The sequence below is a fragment of the Bison bison genome, unplaced genomic scaffold (assembly GCF_000754665.1).
Source record: "Bison bison bison isolate TAMUID 2011002044 unplaced genomic scaffold, Bison_UMD1.0 scf7180017864169, whole genome shotgun sequence".
Taxonomy (NCBI): Eukaryota; Metazoa; Chordata; class Mammalia; order Artiodactyla; family Bovidae; genus Bison; species Bison bison.
This window is the reverse complement of record NW_011494741.1, coordinates 98816-115323: the sequence shown is the minus strand read 5'-3', so window position 1 is coordinate 115323 and position 16508 is coordinate 98816.

Genomic DNA, 16508 nt, shown 5'->3' with positions numbered 1-16508 from the left:
AAAGTTATGACCAACTTAGATAGCATATTGAAAAGCAGAGACATTACTTTGCCAACAAAGGTCCGTCTAGTCAAGGCTATAGTTTTTCCAGTGGTCATGTGTGGATGTGAGAGTTGGACTGTGAAGAAGGCTGAGTGCCGAAGAATTGATGCTTTTGAACTGTGGTGTTGGAGAAGACTCTTGAGAGTCCCTTGGACTGCAAGGAGATCCAACCAGTCCATTCAGAAGGAGATCAGCCCTGGGATTTCTTTGGAAGGAATAATGCTAAAGCTGAAACTCCAGTACTTTGGCCACCTCATGCGAAGAGTTGACTCATTGGAAAAGACTCTGATGCTGGGAGGGATTGGGGGCAGGAGGAGAAGGGGACGACAGAGGATGAGATGGCTGGATGGCATCACTGAGTCGATGGACGTGAGTCTGGGTGAACTCCGGTAGTTGGTGATGGACAGGGAGCTCTGGCGTGCTGTGATTCATGGGGTCACAAAGAGTCGGACACGACTGAGTGACTGAACTGAACTGAATGATGATAAATCTATGCACTTAATATCTGTTTGAAATGGTTTTGGAGCATTGTATTCTGTATTATCCACTCAGATTATATTTTTTAAATTATTGAGTTACAGTTGTTCATAGTATTACACTCTTTTTAAGCTTCTATTTGTTTCATGGTTGGGCTGATTTTCCCTTTAATAATGTCTGTCTGTCCCCCTCCCCTCCTCTCATCGGTCTTGCCAGAGCAGCATCTGTTCTGTTGTCCTGATAAAGTAGCTTTCAGAATCCATGACCCTGTCTGTGCCTCTGTTTCCTGTTTTATTAGTTTAAGCACAGAACTGTATATGTTACTTTACTAGTGTCTCTGAGTTTACTTTGTAATTCTCAAACATTTTAGTTAAATCCTTATTTGCTCTACTTTATATATATGCTGTGTATATAAAAGGATTTTCCTCTAAGTGAAGCCTTTCTGGAGACGACAGCCCATGGGCCAGCCCCAGCTCTCACCTGGTTGCACAGACTAGGTCTCACTGGTGCACAGACGCACCCGTCCACTCAGGTACGGCCCACAGATGCCTTGCCTGCACAGTAGCAGCGACCAGCCCAGAACATCGGGACGAGGTCCCATCTGACCCCCTGCAGAAAGCTCACTGCCTTGTATTCCCACCACAGTCTCAATGTAGAGCATTTATGCTGTCATCTTATTTAAAATTCCTCTCGAAAAAGGTTTTGATAGTTCCATGTTTATGGGGCTCTTCTTCAATTATGGCTAATTTTGATGTGTGACTTCTGGAGAAAGTATTCTGTAAATTCTGATTCATTAGTAATTGTTGGAATTTATCTAATATCCCATGAATGCTAATGTAGTCTTGAAATTCTAGGTGTGCAGTTGCCAGATAGTTACTATATCCAGCTTATTAATTATGTTGTCAAAAGCCCCTGCCACTGGTTTCTGTCTCTAAAGCCTCTCAGCTATTGAATGTTGTGCGAAGTTACTCACTGTGTTCGTGTATTTGTCCATTTCGACTCAAGATTTCTCAAAACAACTCCTTTTCTTATGAGGTGACCTTTTTCTTTCTCCATAACGTGTCTGGTTCATGGGTACTTGTCTGACGTAATTGGCTAAGCCCGTCATACGCACCAGTTGGTCTCTGGTACCTGCTCTAACTTGCCTTCCAAGTCACGCTCTTTTTGAGATGTCTCTTGTCAGCAGCATTTGTTTTGTGTCTCCGGCTATCCGTCCATCTATCTATTGTCTATTATCTATCATCTATCTGTCATTCTATCTGTTGTTATTGTTCAGTCACTTAGTCATGTCCAACTCTTTGTGACCTGATGGACTGCAGCATGCCAGGCTTCCCTGTTCTTCACCATCTCCTGGAGTTTGTTCAAACCCATGTCCATTGAGTCGGTGATGCCATCCAACCATCTCATCCTCTGTTGTCCCCTTCTTCTCCCACCTTCAATCTTTCCCAGCATCAGGGTCTTTTCCAATGAGTCAGCTCTTTGCATCAGGTGGCCAAAGTATTAGAGCTTCAGCTTCAGCATCAGTCCTTCCAATGAATATTCAGGGTTGATTTTCTTTAGGATTGACAGGTCTGATCTCCTTGCAATCCAAGTCTTCTCCAGCAATACAGTTTGAAGGCATCAATTCTTCAGTGCTCAGCCTTCTTTATGGTCCAACTCTCACATCTGCACATAACCTCTGGAAAAACCATATCTTCAACTATCTGGACCTTTGTCAGCCAAGTGATGTCTCTGCTTCTAACACGCTCTGGAGGTTTGTCATACCTGTCATTCCAAGGAGCAAGTGTCTTTTAATTTCGTGGCTCCAGTCACCACCTGCAGTGACCTTGGAGCCCAAGAAAATAAAGTCTGTCACTGCTTATAGTACCTATTTATTATCTGCCCATCTATTGTCAATCGATGCATCTGTCAACTGTCTATCATTCTATCTATCTATCCATCTATATACTGAGGGAGATTTTCTCTAGCAAGTGTGTTTACTTACGTGTATTTTAATCCATGATACAGTAAATGATCAGCTGGATCACCTGTTTGAGGGTTTTGCATTAACTACCTTCTCACCCCTCACCCTCTTCTCTCTCGTTCGATGGATTTGATCTTTTTACTGGCTTAAATATAACGCATTATTTCTTTTCTTCAAAGCATTATGTCTAAGTTGAGTCGCCTCTGCACTAAAGCTAACGTTGTATAAACGTACTGAGGATCTTTAACATCTTCTAAAACAAGAAAAACTGTACAAGATGTCAGCTCCCGCAGTCTCCTCCCCATTTCACAAGATCTGCTTGCGGAGGTCTCATGGAGACCCAGTAAATAATCCCTTCTACCCCAAGCAAGAGCTGAACCAACCACAAAGTGAGATGAAATTAGGTATGTTGAGAGAAAGCTTGGGGGCGTCCCAGGAGAGATTACAGTGGGTTTGGTGAAGGTTAAAGGACTGAGGTGAGGGGTGGGTGAGTGTCAGAGGAGGAATTGAGAAGGGCTCAAGGAAAGCACCCTCCCTGCTCTCTTTTTTAAGCTCCCTCTTCTTTTAGTAAATGTCTGCTTTGCTCAGTGCATCCCCTGGGTGCTCAGGACAGGGTGGTGAGCAGGAGGCCCCATCCTCTCTCCCGGGAGCCTGGTTACAGGGATGCTGTGTCCACCTTCCGATGGACCCTGCGGCTCTCCAGACAGAAGCATCCGAACAGGGGCTGCCTCTCGTGCTGCTGGGCCCCTCAGCCTGCGGGAGCCTGTCCCCAGGACCCCTCGCCCCCAGAGCAGTGGTGGCACCTGCAATATTCAGGGCTTCTCAGTCTCATCACCTGGGCAGAGGGCGTGGGTGCTCGGGGCTGCTGCCAGCGTGAGCACTCCCGACTGAGAGATGGAACATATGCAGGACGTCCAGGAAGCAGATTTTCACTGATTGGATTTCATGGATGGCAGGTCGACATCATCAATCAGGGTGACAATGTGTAAACTGAAGCTCTCCTTAAGCAAAGGTAGGGAGAGAGTTACCTCATCGCCAAGCTCCGCTCAGACGAGCCAGGCTGGGCAGTTTGCATCGGGCACAAAGCATGGCTGTGGTGGGTCCCCTTCCTCTCCCGGCCCCTTGCCTGATGCAGCTCCATCTCCAGATCTGGATAGAATATCGGGGGTGGGCTGACGCTGGGTGATTCCGGCCTTCCCGTCCGTACACTGTGGGTTGCAGCTCTGCCTACTCTATGTGGTCAGCCAGGACCTCGGGGACCCCAGGCGGCCAGCCCCGTGCTGAGAGGTGACCCCACAGGGCGTGAGTGTGTGAGCCCCTCCCCAGGACATAACTCGAACACACTTTTCTTTCATGACCCTTCACATTCGTTTTTAAAATCGGCAGTTGGCCTCAGCCCTTCTCTCCGTGTCCTCTCCTGGGAGCAAAAGTCCAGCCGTTGGAACCACGCGGGGTCAGAGTGAAAGGCTGGAAGGTGGCCTCCGGGGGCTTGCTGGGGGCTCTGTGCTCCTGGATCCTGCTCTGGGGGCCGGCTGAGAGTCCCCGGGAATGCCTGTCCCGCCAACCATCGCTTGCCCAGGGCTAGCATCCACCTCGCTTGTTTGGGGCTTGGAATGAGCATTGCTGTTCTAGCAGCTGAAACTGAAGGTGTAAACCTAGGAAATGGCAGCCACCCCTTGTCTGAATCAGAAGGACACTGGCCATGGAGACAAGGAGGGGTCGGGCAGGCCAGCACCTGGACCCAGCTGTCCCTGCAGCTGCCTTGGGCCAGTGGCTGATTACGTCCTCTGACCCCAAACAGTGAGTCGGCACTTGCTGCCTTTAGCGCACAGAGTGGGCATTTCTCTAGATGGCTCAGAAGACTTTGTGAAGTTTTAAACAAGCCACCCATAAATAAGAGCGTGACTGCTCAGTCACCCAGTCGTGTCTGACTCTTGGCGACCCCATGGACTATAGCCCGCCAGGCTCCTCCGTCCATGGGATTCTCCAGGCAAGAACACTGGAGTGGGTTGCCATTTCCTCCTCCAGGAAGTCTTCCTGAAGCAGGGATTAAACCTGCATCTTCTGCACTGCTACTGCTAAGTCACTTCAATCGTGTCCGACTCTGTGGGACCCCATGGACTGCAGCCCACCAGGCTCCTCCGTCCCTGGGATTCTCCAGGCAAGAACACTGGAGTGGGTTGTCATTTCCTTCTCCAATGCGTGAAAGTGAAAAGTGAAAGTGAAGGCACTCAGTCGTGTCCGACTCCTAGCGACCCCATGGACTGCAGCCCACCAGGCTCCTCTGTCCATGGGATTTTCCAGGCAAGGGTAATTTTCCAGGCACTGGAGTGGGGTGCCATTGTGGTTCTGCAAGCCAGCTTCCTTGACTCCATGGCTGTGGCCCTTTCCTGTGGGTGGGGACCTGGGGTGTGCATTGTAAGTAACGGGGACTTGTCCTGGATCGCTGCCTGCCATGGGACCTGCCCACTGGGCACAGGCCGAGGCTGGGGCTGGCTGGCTGAACAGTCTCCCGGGGTCTCACATAAGGACTAAGGAGGGAAAGTGGGAGACTGTGGACTCCTCTCCGAGTCTCACCCTCTGCCGGCCCCCACATCCTGCCACGTTCTGCCTGATTCAGGCCAACCAGCAGGCGTCTGGAGGGTCGGTGTGACCCAGGAGGGGGTGGGGGCCGCATTGCTCCTGATGCCCCTTCTCCGTGGAGAGGCCCTGGGCTCGTGCAGCCCAGCCTCCTGCTCTGCTTCCACGTTAGTGACGGTTGTGTCGATGCAAATCAAACAATAATCAAGCCAAGGAGAAAGAAAAGGGAATTTTATCTGAGCCAAACTGGGGATTATAACCTGAGAAACAGATTCTCAGAAGCTCTGAGAACTGAGCCATTGATCAGGAATTAGAGATGTAGTTTTATACATTTTTGAGACAAAGAGTTTATGTACCAAACTGACAGGTTAGCAGCGTATCCATAGTTCTATCAGAAGAGTTTTTTCTGTTTTTTTCTTTCTTTTCAATTAGGCATGTACAGACAAGCCTTTGGTCGATGTGACCTCTTGTATCCTTGTATGAGATGAAAAAGAAGTGCGTGGATCATAGAATGATAATGTTATAATGCTGGCGTCCAAAGAGAGGGGCCACCCTCTCCTCCCAGGTTGACGCTGTGGTGTTCCGAGGGTCCGTGAAGAATCTAGATGCAGGCGGGCAGGGCCCGCCACTAAGAGGCATGTCGTTTGTCTTCTGCATTTCTCTTTCTGTCTTAGTTTGATTGTCCTGCCACAGAATATTTATGGTTTTCCTCAAGTTGGCTTGTGCTCTGCTTCGCTCCTCGGGAGAGAGCAAGTTTGGGGGTGGGAGCCACACATGCAGGCCTGCAGTGTCCCCCACGGTCTCGGTCGGGGAAGAAGGCAGGGAGCTGACCTACAGATGGACCAAGGGACTGTGTTCTCAAAGCAGCTTCTCCCAAAGTCAGCTTGTAGAAGCAATGATAACCTAACGCCCAAGCAGCAAATCCCTTTTCTATCTTCTGAGGGAACGTGAATTCAGTGGGAGCCCCATCCAGACCTGTCGCCCAGCTCGGTGCTGAAGCCTGAGTATCCTGGCAGTCCCCGGGGGTGGAGCCTCGGCAGACACATGCATTTGCTAACTCAGAAGATCATCCCCTGAGATATGAATTCCCATCGACAGCTCACTGAACCTGCTTCCCTGCCTGGAACGGCCGGGCCTCCTATCCAGTTGGCGAGAGAGCAGGGTCCAGGGGTTTAGTCTGCAATGGGCCGGCACAGGGCTCCGGTCTCCTTCCCGGGGGAAACGCCCCTCACGGTGGTGCATTCCAATGACTGCTTGTTCAGCGAAGTGTCTCTGGGCCGTGAGCTTCAGTTCCCTCGCAGGAAAGCTGTGGACCCTGATGGGGCAGCTCTGTGAGGGCCCCGGGATGGACACGGCGGGTCGTGACCAGGGTCAGGCAGCGTCCCTGCCCAGCCCAGAGCTGCTGGGTCTGGGGGAGACTCCCCAGAAATGGAGCAGGCGCAGCGTCTCTTTGGCAGGAGGCAGCCGGGCGCCATGGGGGCGTGGGATGGGGGCTTCCCCTGCGCCCAGGAAGCCTCCAGAGGAAACACTTTTCCTATCATTATCCTGAGTCTCACCAAGCAGTAAGCAGCTTCCGAACCCCTCCCTGCTGCTTGGAAGGGGAATTTCTCATCATGGAAGAGCATTTCCTGAGCACACAGGACGCTCGGGCCTGACTCATCCTGAGGGTTAAGTCAGAACCCTGGGCCCATATCCCTCCTTGGGATTTCGGAGAAGCCAGCCCTGGGCGCGCTGTCCTCTTCCAGCTGAGTCTCATCTACTCCATCCTCTGTGCCTCCTTCTGCTGGGCAGTCTGGGGCTCGAGCACCAGACCTTCTCAAGAGATTCGTTCTCTTTGGGAAGAAGACTCGGGAACCTGGCAGAGGAATGAGATCAAAGCCCAGATGACTCGGCACAGATGTGGTCGAGGGCAGGGTGGCAGCCCTGAGCACGTGGCCCTGGGTGGTCCTCCCTTAGAGCCATGAGGACAGGGCTCCTTGGGGTCTGGCCCAGAACACTGAGGGTGTAAGATGCTCAAGACATGGTCCCTGGGTGAGTGCTGCTGGCATGAGCCCACGCTCGGCTTAGAAGTTGGGCCAGATGGCCACCCGATGTCTCCATCACACACTGTGAGCACGTGGCTAAGGGTGAGCGCTTCTGTCCATCTGGGCAGCCTTTCAAAGGGGGATTCCAGTCCCTCTTACTGTCTTATATCGCATCAGACATTAGGAAGGATGAGGAGTGAGGCTTCTGAGCCCCCCTCAGAGGAAACAGCACCCACCCCCAGGGTCTGTGTGGTCACTCTGTGAGGGCGTCTGTGAGATTCAACACAAGGCTTCACACAGGAATTACCTGTGGAAATGCCTCTCCTTTCCAGGCATCCTCAATTTCAGATCCTGTTTTAAAAAACAATTCCACTTTTCTGGGATCAGGTCATGATTTTAAAGCCAGTGAGAACATCTGAAGGGAGGGAACATCTGTGGCCACAGTCCACCAAAAGGCAGCTAGATTTTGCTGCTTTTATACTAAGATTCTCAGAGCTGAGGAGCAATGTTTCCATCGTGCTGAAAAAGGCTGAGACATTTTCCTAAACTCACACTTAGGGGCCAAAGACTAATCAGTCTTCCATCTCTCCTGAAGGCCGGACACAGCAGGGCCAGAGGAGAAGCAGCACCAGGTCCCTGAGCTGAGCAGAGACGTCGTGAAACAGGGGGGCAGAGGCCACATCATAGGATGATTTACACGTGCAGTTTACCGCTCGTTTCCTGAGAGCCTGTGAGCCACAGCTCTGTGATAGACGGGAGTGACCTTGAGAAACTTCTGGAAAGACTTTAGACATGATTATATTCAGGGAATCACATGATCACCAGCATTTGCTGGACTCCCTGCGGCCAGATTGAAGGGCAGAATTTCAGGAGGCAGGATGGTGGTGACAGTCCAAGTGTTTGGAAGGAGCAAGCGTCAAATGGGGGCCTGCGTCCTCACCGAGGTGTCTGCCTGTGAGTTCTGGGAAGGACTCTGTCTTCCACAAAGCGAAGATGCCCACAGAGAAAGACCCACTGCGGGCACTTCCTGGGCAGAGAGCACACTCCTGGGAGGGCCTGCTCCCGCTGACCTTACGGCTGGCAGAAAAGAACTCAGTCGGCCTGGCGTGTGTGTTTCAATAGTGCAGAAATGGTCACAGAAGGAGCAGCTGAAATTGTTGAACACTTAGTTGTTTCAGACAGGACAAACAATTGAATTGATTGCAGCTCCCTCCTCACTCCTTGCCACGCTCAGGGAGGGCAGACCTTCCTTAGGAAATCTTGCACACAGCGCCATGGGTGAGAAGTCTCTGCAGTGGAGAGTGGGCTTAGTCCCCTGAGGACTGAGGACATTGAGCAACGACCTCTTGGCAGGGGGTAAAATTTACTTCCATCTTTCCCAAAACTTTCCCCATCTTATGTGTAGCAAGAGAAAAATTAAGAGAATTTCCAGGAGGTGAAACCAGATGTAAAGCAGCGACGAGACCGGCTTTATTCAGAGGAGCAATGAAGGGCCTGGTGGAGACCCCGGGGGACGATGCCCTGGACTTGGCTCCAGGCACCTGGGTGCCTCTTGCCCTCCAGCCTTGAATGCTGTATGGAGATGGTGATGCCCTTGGCGTGAAATGGGTGGAAAGGGGAACAGGACACGGTGTTGGATTCAGCACCGTAGAGACGGACAGCGCTTACCCCCTGCTTTTCCTGGGACAGGCCCGACAACCGAGCAGCTCAGAGAGCAGGTGTATGGTTTCAGAAGGGCTCCCTCGTCTTTGACTTGCTCCCTCGCCTGTGTGGGGGGCATCCAGGTTGTGGGGTCTCCACTCCTCCCCTCCTCCACCCTCTAGCACTTGCCTTGTGGAATTTATTCTTTGTCCACTCACCTCTGCCTCTCTGCTCTAAAATAGATCCAAGAAGGTCATTTCTTTGCTACGTAAACCTCAGACAGGGTTTGTGCATGTACACTGGTGTCCACTCAGGGAGAGTTTCTGGGAGACGTTGACTATATTCTGAACCCAGTCTTCAAGTTCATTTTCACTTTAACTGGCTGTTTCAGAAACATGGGCTTCCCTGGTGGCTCAGTTGGTAAAGAATCCATGTGCAATACAGGACACCTCAGTTTGATTCCTGGGCTGGGAAGATCTGCTGGAGAAGGGATTAACTACCCATTCCAGTATTCTGGCCTGGAGAATTCCATGGACTGTAAATAGTCCACGGGGTCGCAAAGAGTCAGACATGACTGAGCGACTTTCACTTCACTTACAGAAACACACGTTGGTATCAGTGCCTACCCTGCCCCACCGTTTTTAATACCCACGTGGGACTGGATTATTCAGGTGCTCCATCATTCAGGTAACCACTCCACTATTGCTGGCTATTTCATTGTTTTCTAAGTCTTCACTGAGGGAACATACCCTTGTAAACACATCTCTTTACCCTTATCTGATTGCTTCCCCGGGATAAGTGACTGAGTGGGCACCGGATACTGTGTCTCCAGAGGTGCTCAGGGGAGCTGGCCAGGCTCAGGCCCAGAGCCACCAGGAGCAGCGTGGGGGGCAGTCCCCTGCTTGGGGACCGTGCGTGGCCTCATCGATGACCTTATGTTGGAGACGGTAGCTTTTGCGTGTGGCTTTGACACAGGGACATACTTAACGTGCGTATTTTCACTTATATTTCTCCTTATGCGAATTACTGATCCCTTTTCTTAAGGATCTTCTTAGTTACCCCTTTGGAGACAAAGGTGGTTTATGAAAATGTGAAAGTGTTAGCCACTCAGTCGTGTCCGACTCTCCGTGACTCTGTGGACTGTAGGCCGCCAGATTCCTCTGTCCATGGGATTCTCTGGCAAGAATACTGGAGTGGGTTGCCTTGCCCTCCTCCAGGGGCTCGTCCTGACCCACGGACTGAACCTGGGTCTCCTGCACTGCAGGCAGATTCACCATTTGAGCCACCAGGGACGCCCGGGGTGGTTTGGAGAGAGAGCTTATCTGGATGGAAGGAGCAAACGCACGGTGGAAACTCAGCAAATGCTCGCCAAATCTACCCTCTGGCGTATCAGGAGTTTTGTGCGAAGGTCGTTTTGCTCTAAGGTGTTAATTGTGTGTCTCAATAATGATTTCTATTAATTAGGCCATTTGTTGTCCGAGTCTAAGCTCGAGGCCAGTTTGGATATGGCTCCTGTCCTAAGAAGAAGCCAACTAGCATTGACCTTGGGCTTCATTGAGACTGGAGGAGGACAGTGAGTTCCCTGTGCATTAAATCGCTCCAAGGCAGAATCAGGTTCAATACCCATTAGGAGGCAGCAATTGTGAACTCAATGATTTTAATGGTTTTGGATAAATGACTCCAGTAACAAGAAAACCTTCAGTACATTTTATTTTGGAGGGTTTTTCCTCCTCAAGTAATTGATTGGAGACGTATGGATAGACGCAACATAAAATAAAAAGAAAGGGAAAATTTGATGATTTGTCTTATTTAATTTTAAATTTTCTTTAAGAGCATGGTAATACGATTAATAGATTCTGGTGGCTAATGATAAAGAACATGCCTGCCAGTGCAGGAGACACAGGCTTGATCTGGGGTTGGCAAGATCCCCTGGAGGAGGAAATGGCCACCCACTCCAGTACACTAGCCTGGGAAACCCCGCGGGCAGAGGAGCCTGGTGGTCTTCCATCCGCTGGGCTGTGAGACAGTCAGATGCGGCTCGGGGACAGAGCACACGTGCTTAACACTAGGTTCCAGGGCTTTGCATGCATGTCCTATGTCTTAGAGGAAAGTTGAATGAAAGACTACTGTAAAAAAAAAAAAAAAACTTCTGAGATTTTTATCATTAATTCCTTTAATTTATCATCAGCGCATTCTCTGCCTCCAGGAGCGAAGCCCCGAGTCTGTGCTGAGGCAGACGTGCTGCAAGGTCCCTGGACGCGGGCTGAGCGGAGGCGCCCACCGAAACCTGTTGCTCCCAGAAGGCCGTCCAGACAAGGTCCACACCCCGATGAAAGGGTGCCCGGGCCCCGGGTTGCCCTTTTCCAAAGCTTAGACATTTTTCCTGACAGTTTCAGGTTAAAGGAGGCTGGAAGGAGCGTCTAGGAAGGACATGCTGGGGAGCATGGGGGTGGGACAGGTCCTCCATCTGGGTTTCTTGGCGGAGGAGTCGCCTGGGTCGCATGAACGCCATGTGCTCCTTCTGCACCTCGTGTCTGGGGATCACGTGCACGAGGAATGACGATGAGCTGGAGTCAACGTCCGGTGCCTTGTCCTCGCCTCCAAACCCGGTGCTGGGGGCTCAGCTCGGCTCTGGGAGGACCTGCTGCTTCCTCTCTGGTCCAGGCGCCACTTTGCACATTGGCACATGGACCGGGTCTCCACGCAGGAGATGAGGCTCACAGATCCACCAGCTCCGAGGACACCAGCTCAGAGAGTCAGGGCAGTGAGTCCCAAGCTTGGATCAGGAGACAAATAAATCTTCCACCTTGGGAAGCTTGGGGGGCGTGCAGAGACCCTGCACAGCCTCCTGGGTTGACAGATGAGCATCTGGTCCCCAAGGACAGAGACAAAAACGCGAGGAGGTGTAAAGCAGCCCCTTCCCCAGGAGTGAACCGAACCCAGCACACGGAACAGTGGGGAAGGGGCTGTGCTGTGGCTCCAAGGAGAAAACTGCCCGGATTCCCAACTTCCTGACAACACTGCCCGCTCCTGAACCTGCCCTTGCCTCGGTTTCCCCAGAAGAGAGTGGGGACCATAAAGGCACCGAGTTCCTGACGTGGTGGCAGTATTTAGGTCAATCCCATAGTGCAGAGCCCGCCCCAGAGCAGAGGCAGGTTTTCAGGTTAAGTCTGAAACCTTGCCCTTGTGGAGGCGACGGAAACGAGCGCTAAACAGGCACACTCACGTGTGCAGCAGACGACTGTGAGCATCGCCATAAAACACGGAAGAAACAGGATGAACATTGGAGGGAGGGCGATGGAGCTGGAGGTGGGCGTGGCCATGGACCGGGACTTGCGAGGGGAGCCCAGGAGGGGAGCCCAGGAGGGGAGCCCAGGAGGGGAGCCCAGGGCAGGGGCCCGGAGGCAAAGGATGAAAGCAAAATGCTGCTGCATATCTCGTATGGAAAACAAAAGGAAGGTTAGAGAAACAAAGACGTGAGGGCAGGTGTCACAGAAATAACGCATGGCGGCTGCGCCCAGAGTACAGGTTCTTCACACCCACTAGCTGATAAACACAGGCTCAGACTGATTCCAAGTGGGTCACTGTTTAGAAAATAGAGAATTAGGCTAAACGACACATGTTGGAAATAAGAAAGATAGACAGTTATAATATGCACACTCATGACAGGCGTGAGAGTCAGTATTATCTTGCATTAAACAAAACTGCCCAGGCTTCCCAGACAGCACCAGTGGTAAAGAACCCAAGTGCCAAGCAGGAGACGAAAGAGGCCCCGGTTCAGTCCCTGGGTCAGGAGTGTCCCCTGGAGGAGGGCACGTCAAGCCACTCCGGTATTCTAGCCTGGAGAATCCCGTGGACAGAGGAGCCTGGTGGGCTCCAGTCCATGGGGTCGCAAAGAGTCAGATACGACCGAAGCGACTGAGCACTCACGCAAAGAGAAGCACCGGAGCTGGCTCCTGAGACGCTCCCAGATCAAGGACTTTACGTAAGAGTTTCCTCTGCTGCAATTAACACATTGTCCAGTCCCCCCTCCCCCAAACCAAGTTCTATTTTAAACACGTGTGGAAATGGTGAGGAAAGATGCTAACACATATTATCATAATAATTGATGTTGGATCGTATAGACCAAAAATGAAAATGATGTTAGGGACACTGGGGTCTTGGTGTGGAACCTTCCTGATTGCAGAGTCAGTGACCGGGCTGGCGTGGGCGGATGCGCCCAGCTCTAGAGGACTGTGCGGGGGCCCCTCTGGCCTCCACCCACTGATTCCAGCAGCATCTCCCTGTTGTGCAAGAAATGTCCCCTTCATTTCCCCGTGTGCCCTGGGGACAAAACTGCCTCAGTTGGGAACCACTGCTGTGACATCACGGAGAGATCAGCTTGGGCTCTAAAGAGAGGGGTTCCCACAAGCACCCAGCAAGTGCCTGGTTAACATTTGTCAAATAATAGAAGGAATCAGTGCCTATTCTTTTTCAGTGTTAAAAAATGTTCAAGAAAACTTCAGTAAATTATAAAAACAGAAATTACACAAACAACATTCATTTTCCAAGATACAATAAAGTTTAAATCACAAGCAAGAGTCATTGCAGATAAAGGAAACATAAGAATAATAATCATATTTTTAAAATAATAAAAAAGAATGGTATACACACAAGCTACAGCTGAGGTGGCCAAAGTTGTATCTAGAGGTTAATTGCTTTTTTTCACATAAAGGACAGGAAGAAAAGAAGTGAACTAAATATTCAACACATGAAAATTGGAAAATGAATAAAAACACCTTTAATTTCTAAGGACATTAGAAAAATTAATTCTTCCTGAGAAAAAATAAAATTAAAATAAACAGATTTCTTGCAAATTCAAATCTATACGAGGCAAAATGAAAGGACTAAGGAAAAATAGCACAGAGACGTTAAAGACAGAAAGGAATATTCTAGGTTCCAAGAAAAATGGGTCTCTCGTGGGCTGACTGATTTCACGGGCTCACCCAGTCTCTGCCTTGGTTTATCTGCTCTCTCCACTTCTCTTTCTCTGAACACACACACACACACACACACAAATACAAAATAACCCAAATCAGGATACTCTGGCCAGGCAAATAGGAAGGAGGAAATGAGGGATGAAATCATGGCATTTCTACCTTAAAAACATGAAGACCTTACAGAAAAAAAAATGTTTTCATTTTCAAGCAATGCATTGTCTTGTACACTTGTTTGAAAGCGTAGATTAAGGCAGAAAGCATAGACAGGTGTTATTCCAAAATCAGAAAAGGACGGTAAAATCAAGAACAGGCACTGTCACTTATGAACACAGATGTGAATACTTCATACATAATAATGGAAGTTCTAGAGCACAGTAAAAACATCCCACCACTACCAAATGGAGCTTTGACATCATGGTCATCTTGACAGGCGCCGGAGCAACACTTTGGGGCCAAGTGTGTCTACTTTCTTACATGGGTATATCTTCTAATACTTCTGTCAGTTACTTCTTCTTGTAAGTCTTCTCCGCTGCTCCCCATGATTGTAAGAATTCTTGCCTACACATCCTTCAGAAACACGTGGATTTGTCTTTCATATTTAGACATTGAATCTGTATGAAACTCACGTGGGCGTAAGCTCTGAGTTAGTGACTGGAATCAGTGCCCTCACGTCAGGACAGGGCATGGAATTCCTTTTTTTCCTGCAATAAAATGCCCCCTGAGGCTGCGTGCGTATACATTCATATATCTCTGAGTTTCTATTTAGAGTTTTTACATCTAACCTTCGGACCATCTAATTACTCACTGTTTTGCCCCCCAAATTTCCTTCCACATACATTCTTTCAAATAATCTTGAGAATCATATTTCATTTCATTTTTCCATATTCTCCCAAGAAATACATAGTCTGTGTGATGGTTAAGTTATGTGTCAACCTGACTGGCTATGGGGTGCCCAGATAGCTGCGATCTGATTTCATCCTGGTGTTGCTTGGTGAGGTTAGTATTTGGAGTGTTGGGCTCCTGATGAAAATGCCCTCCTCAGGGTGGGGGCCTCATCCAACCCCTCCAGAGCCTGCACGGAATGCAAGGTGAGTAAGAGAGTTCTCTCTCTGCCTGACTGTCCTCCAAGGGGACCCAGGTCTCCTCCAGCCTCGGGACTGGGAGTGAACAGTCACAGCATCAGCTCAGCTGTCCAGCTCTCACCCCTGGTAATCACGTGAGCCAATTCCAGATGGTAAATCTCTAACACACACACGCACGCATGCGTGCACACACACACACACACACAGAACCATGACTGACACATTTTGTAAAGAGTCAGGTTGTTTATTATTTATTAATTTCTTTAAATTCAATAAAATCAGTTTGTACACAACACAGACAGTGTAATCCCAATTTCAGGGGAAATGGTGTGTTGTCACAGAAAAGCCTCAGAGAATATTGTACGAGGTATTAAGAAACTGCTGAGTTACAATTGGCTTGTGTTCATTTTGTGTACAGTTCTGCATTTCAAAGCTTTTCTAGAATAAATATGTGATTCTTCTCCAGTTGGGAACCTATCCCTATCTACTTCTTTAAAATGGGCTTCCCAGGGGGCACTAGTTGTAAAGAACCTGCCTGCCAGTGCAGGAGTCACAGGAGACTTGGGTTCAATCCCTGGGTCAGGAGGGTCCCCTGGAGGAGGGCAGGGCAACTGCCTCCAGTGTTCTTGCCTGGAGAATCCCATGGACAGAGGAGCCTGGCGGGCTGCAGTCCATGGGGTCACAAAGAGTCAGACTGAGTGACTTACACGCATAAATCCCTGTGGGGGATGCACTCTCTGAAAACACCACCTGAGGAGGTCAGTCAAGGTCAGATGAGGGCACGAGCAAGTGGTCCAGCCCCAAAGTGGACACATGAGATGACACGCTCATCACCCAGACCCACCCCGTCGTCCCTGCGGGCGGGCAGCCACGGCGGGGGCGGGTGAGCCGGGTGGAGGCAGGCGGCCGGGGTGGGGCGGGTTGGGAAGTCTCGCAGGAAACCTCCCGTGGCTCCAAAGCTGTGTGAGAGCCCCCAGGGCAGAGGGCCCTCCACAGAGCTGGTCTGAAGACAGGGATCTGGGCAGGCCTCCCCTCGGCTCTGAGCTGACCCCTGCCGACTTTGCAACAATTCCTTAAATCACATGAGGCCTGTGCAAGGAGGGTTCTGAGCGGGCTGGGTCCCTGAGTCCAGCTGTGGCTTCTCTGTGGGGCTAGTGAGGACAACTATTTTCACAAGGACCCAGTAGCAATACCACGGGTGACCCGCAGGCCTGGCCAGTGCAAATCACCCAAGAACACAGATTACAGGGAAGAGCACTGGAGAAGTTAGGAAGTGATGGGCTTGATTTACTTCCTCTTAAATTCATTGTATCAGGGTTACATTTGTTGTTGTTATTCAGTCTCTCAGTCACGTCCGACTCTGCGACCCCATGGGCTGCAGCACGCCAGGCCTCCCTGTCCATCACCAACTCCCGGAGTTCACTCAAACTCATGTCCATCGAGTCAGTGGTGCCATCCCGCCATCTCATCTTCTGCCGTCCCCTTCTCCTCCTGCCTTCAGTCTTTCCCAGCATCAGGGTCATTTCTAATGAGTCAGCTCTTCGCATCAGGTGGCCAAAGTACTGGAGCTTCAGCTTCAGGGTAACACACACATGTGTAATATGAAATACAATATCAGTTTAGTCATTTAAGTGCATAATTTAGGGACATTAAGTACGTTCACATCATTGTACAACCATCCCCACAATCCATCTCCAGAGCTTTCTCATCTTCCCAACTG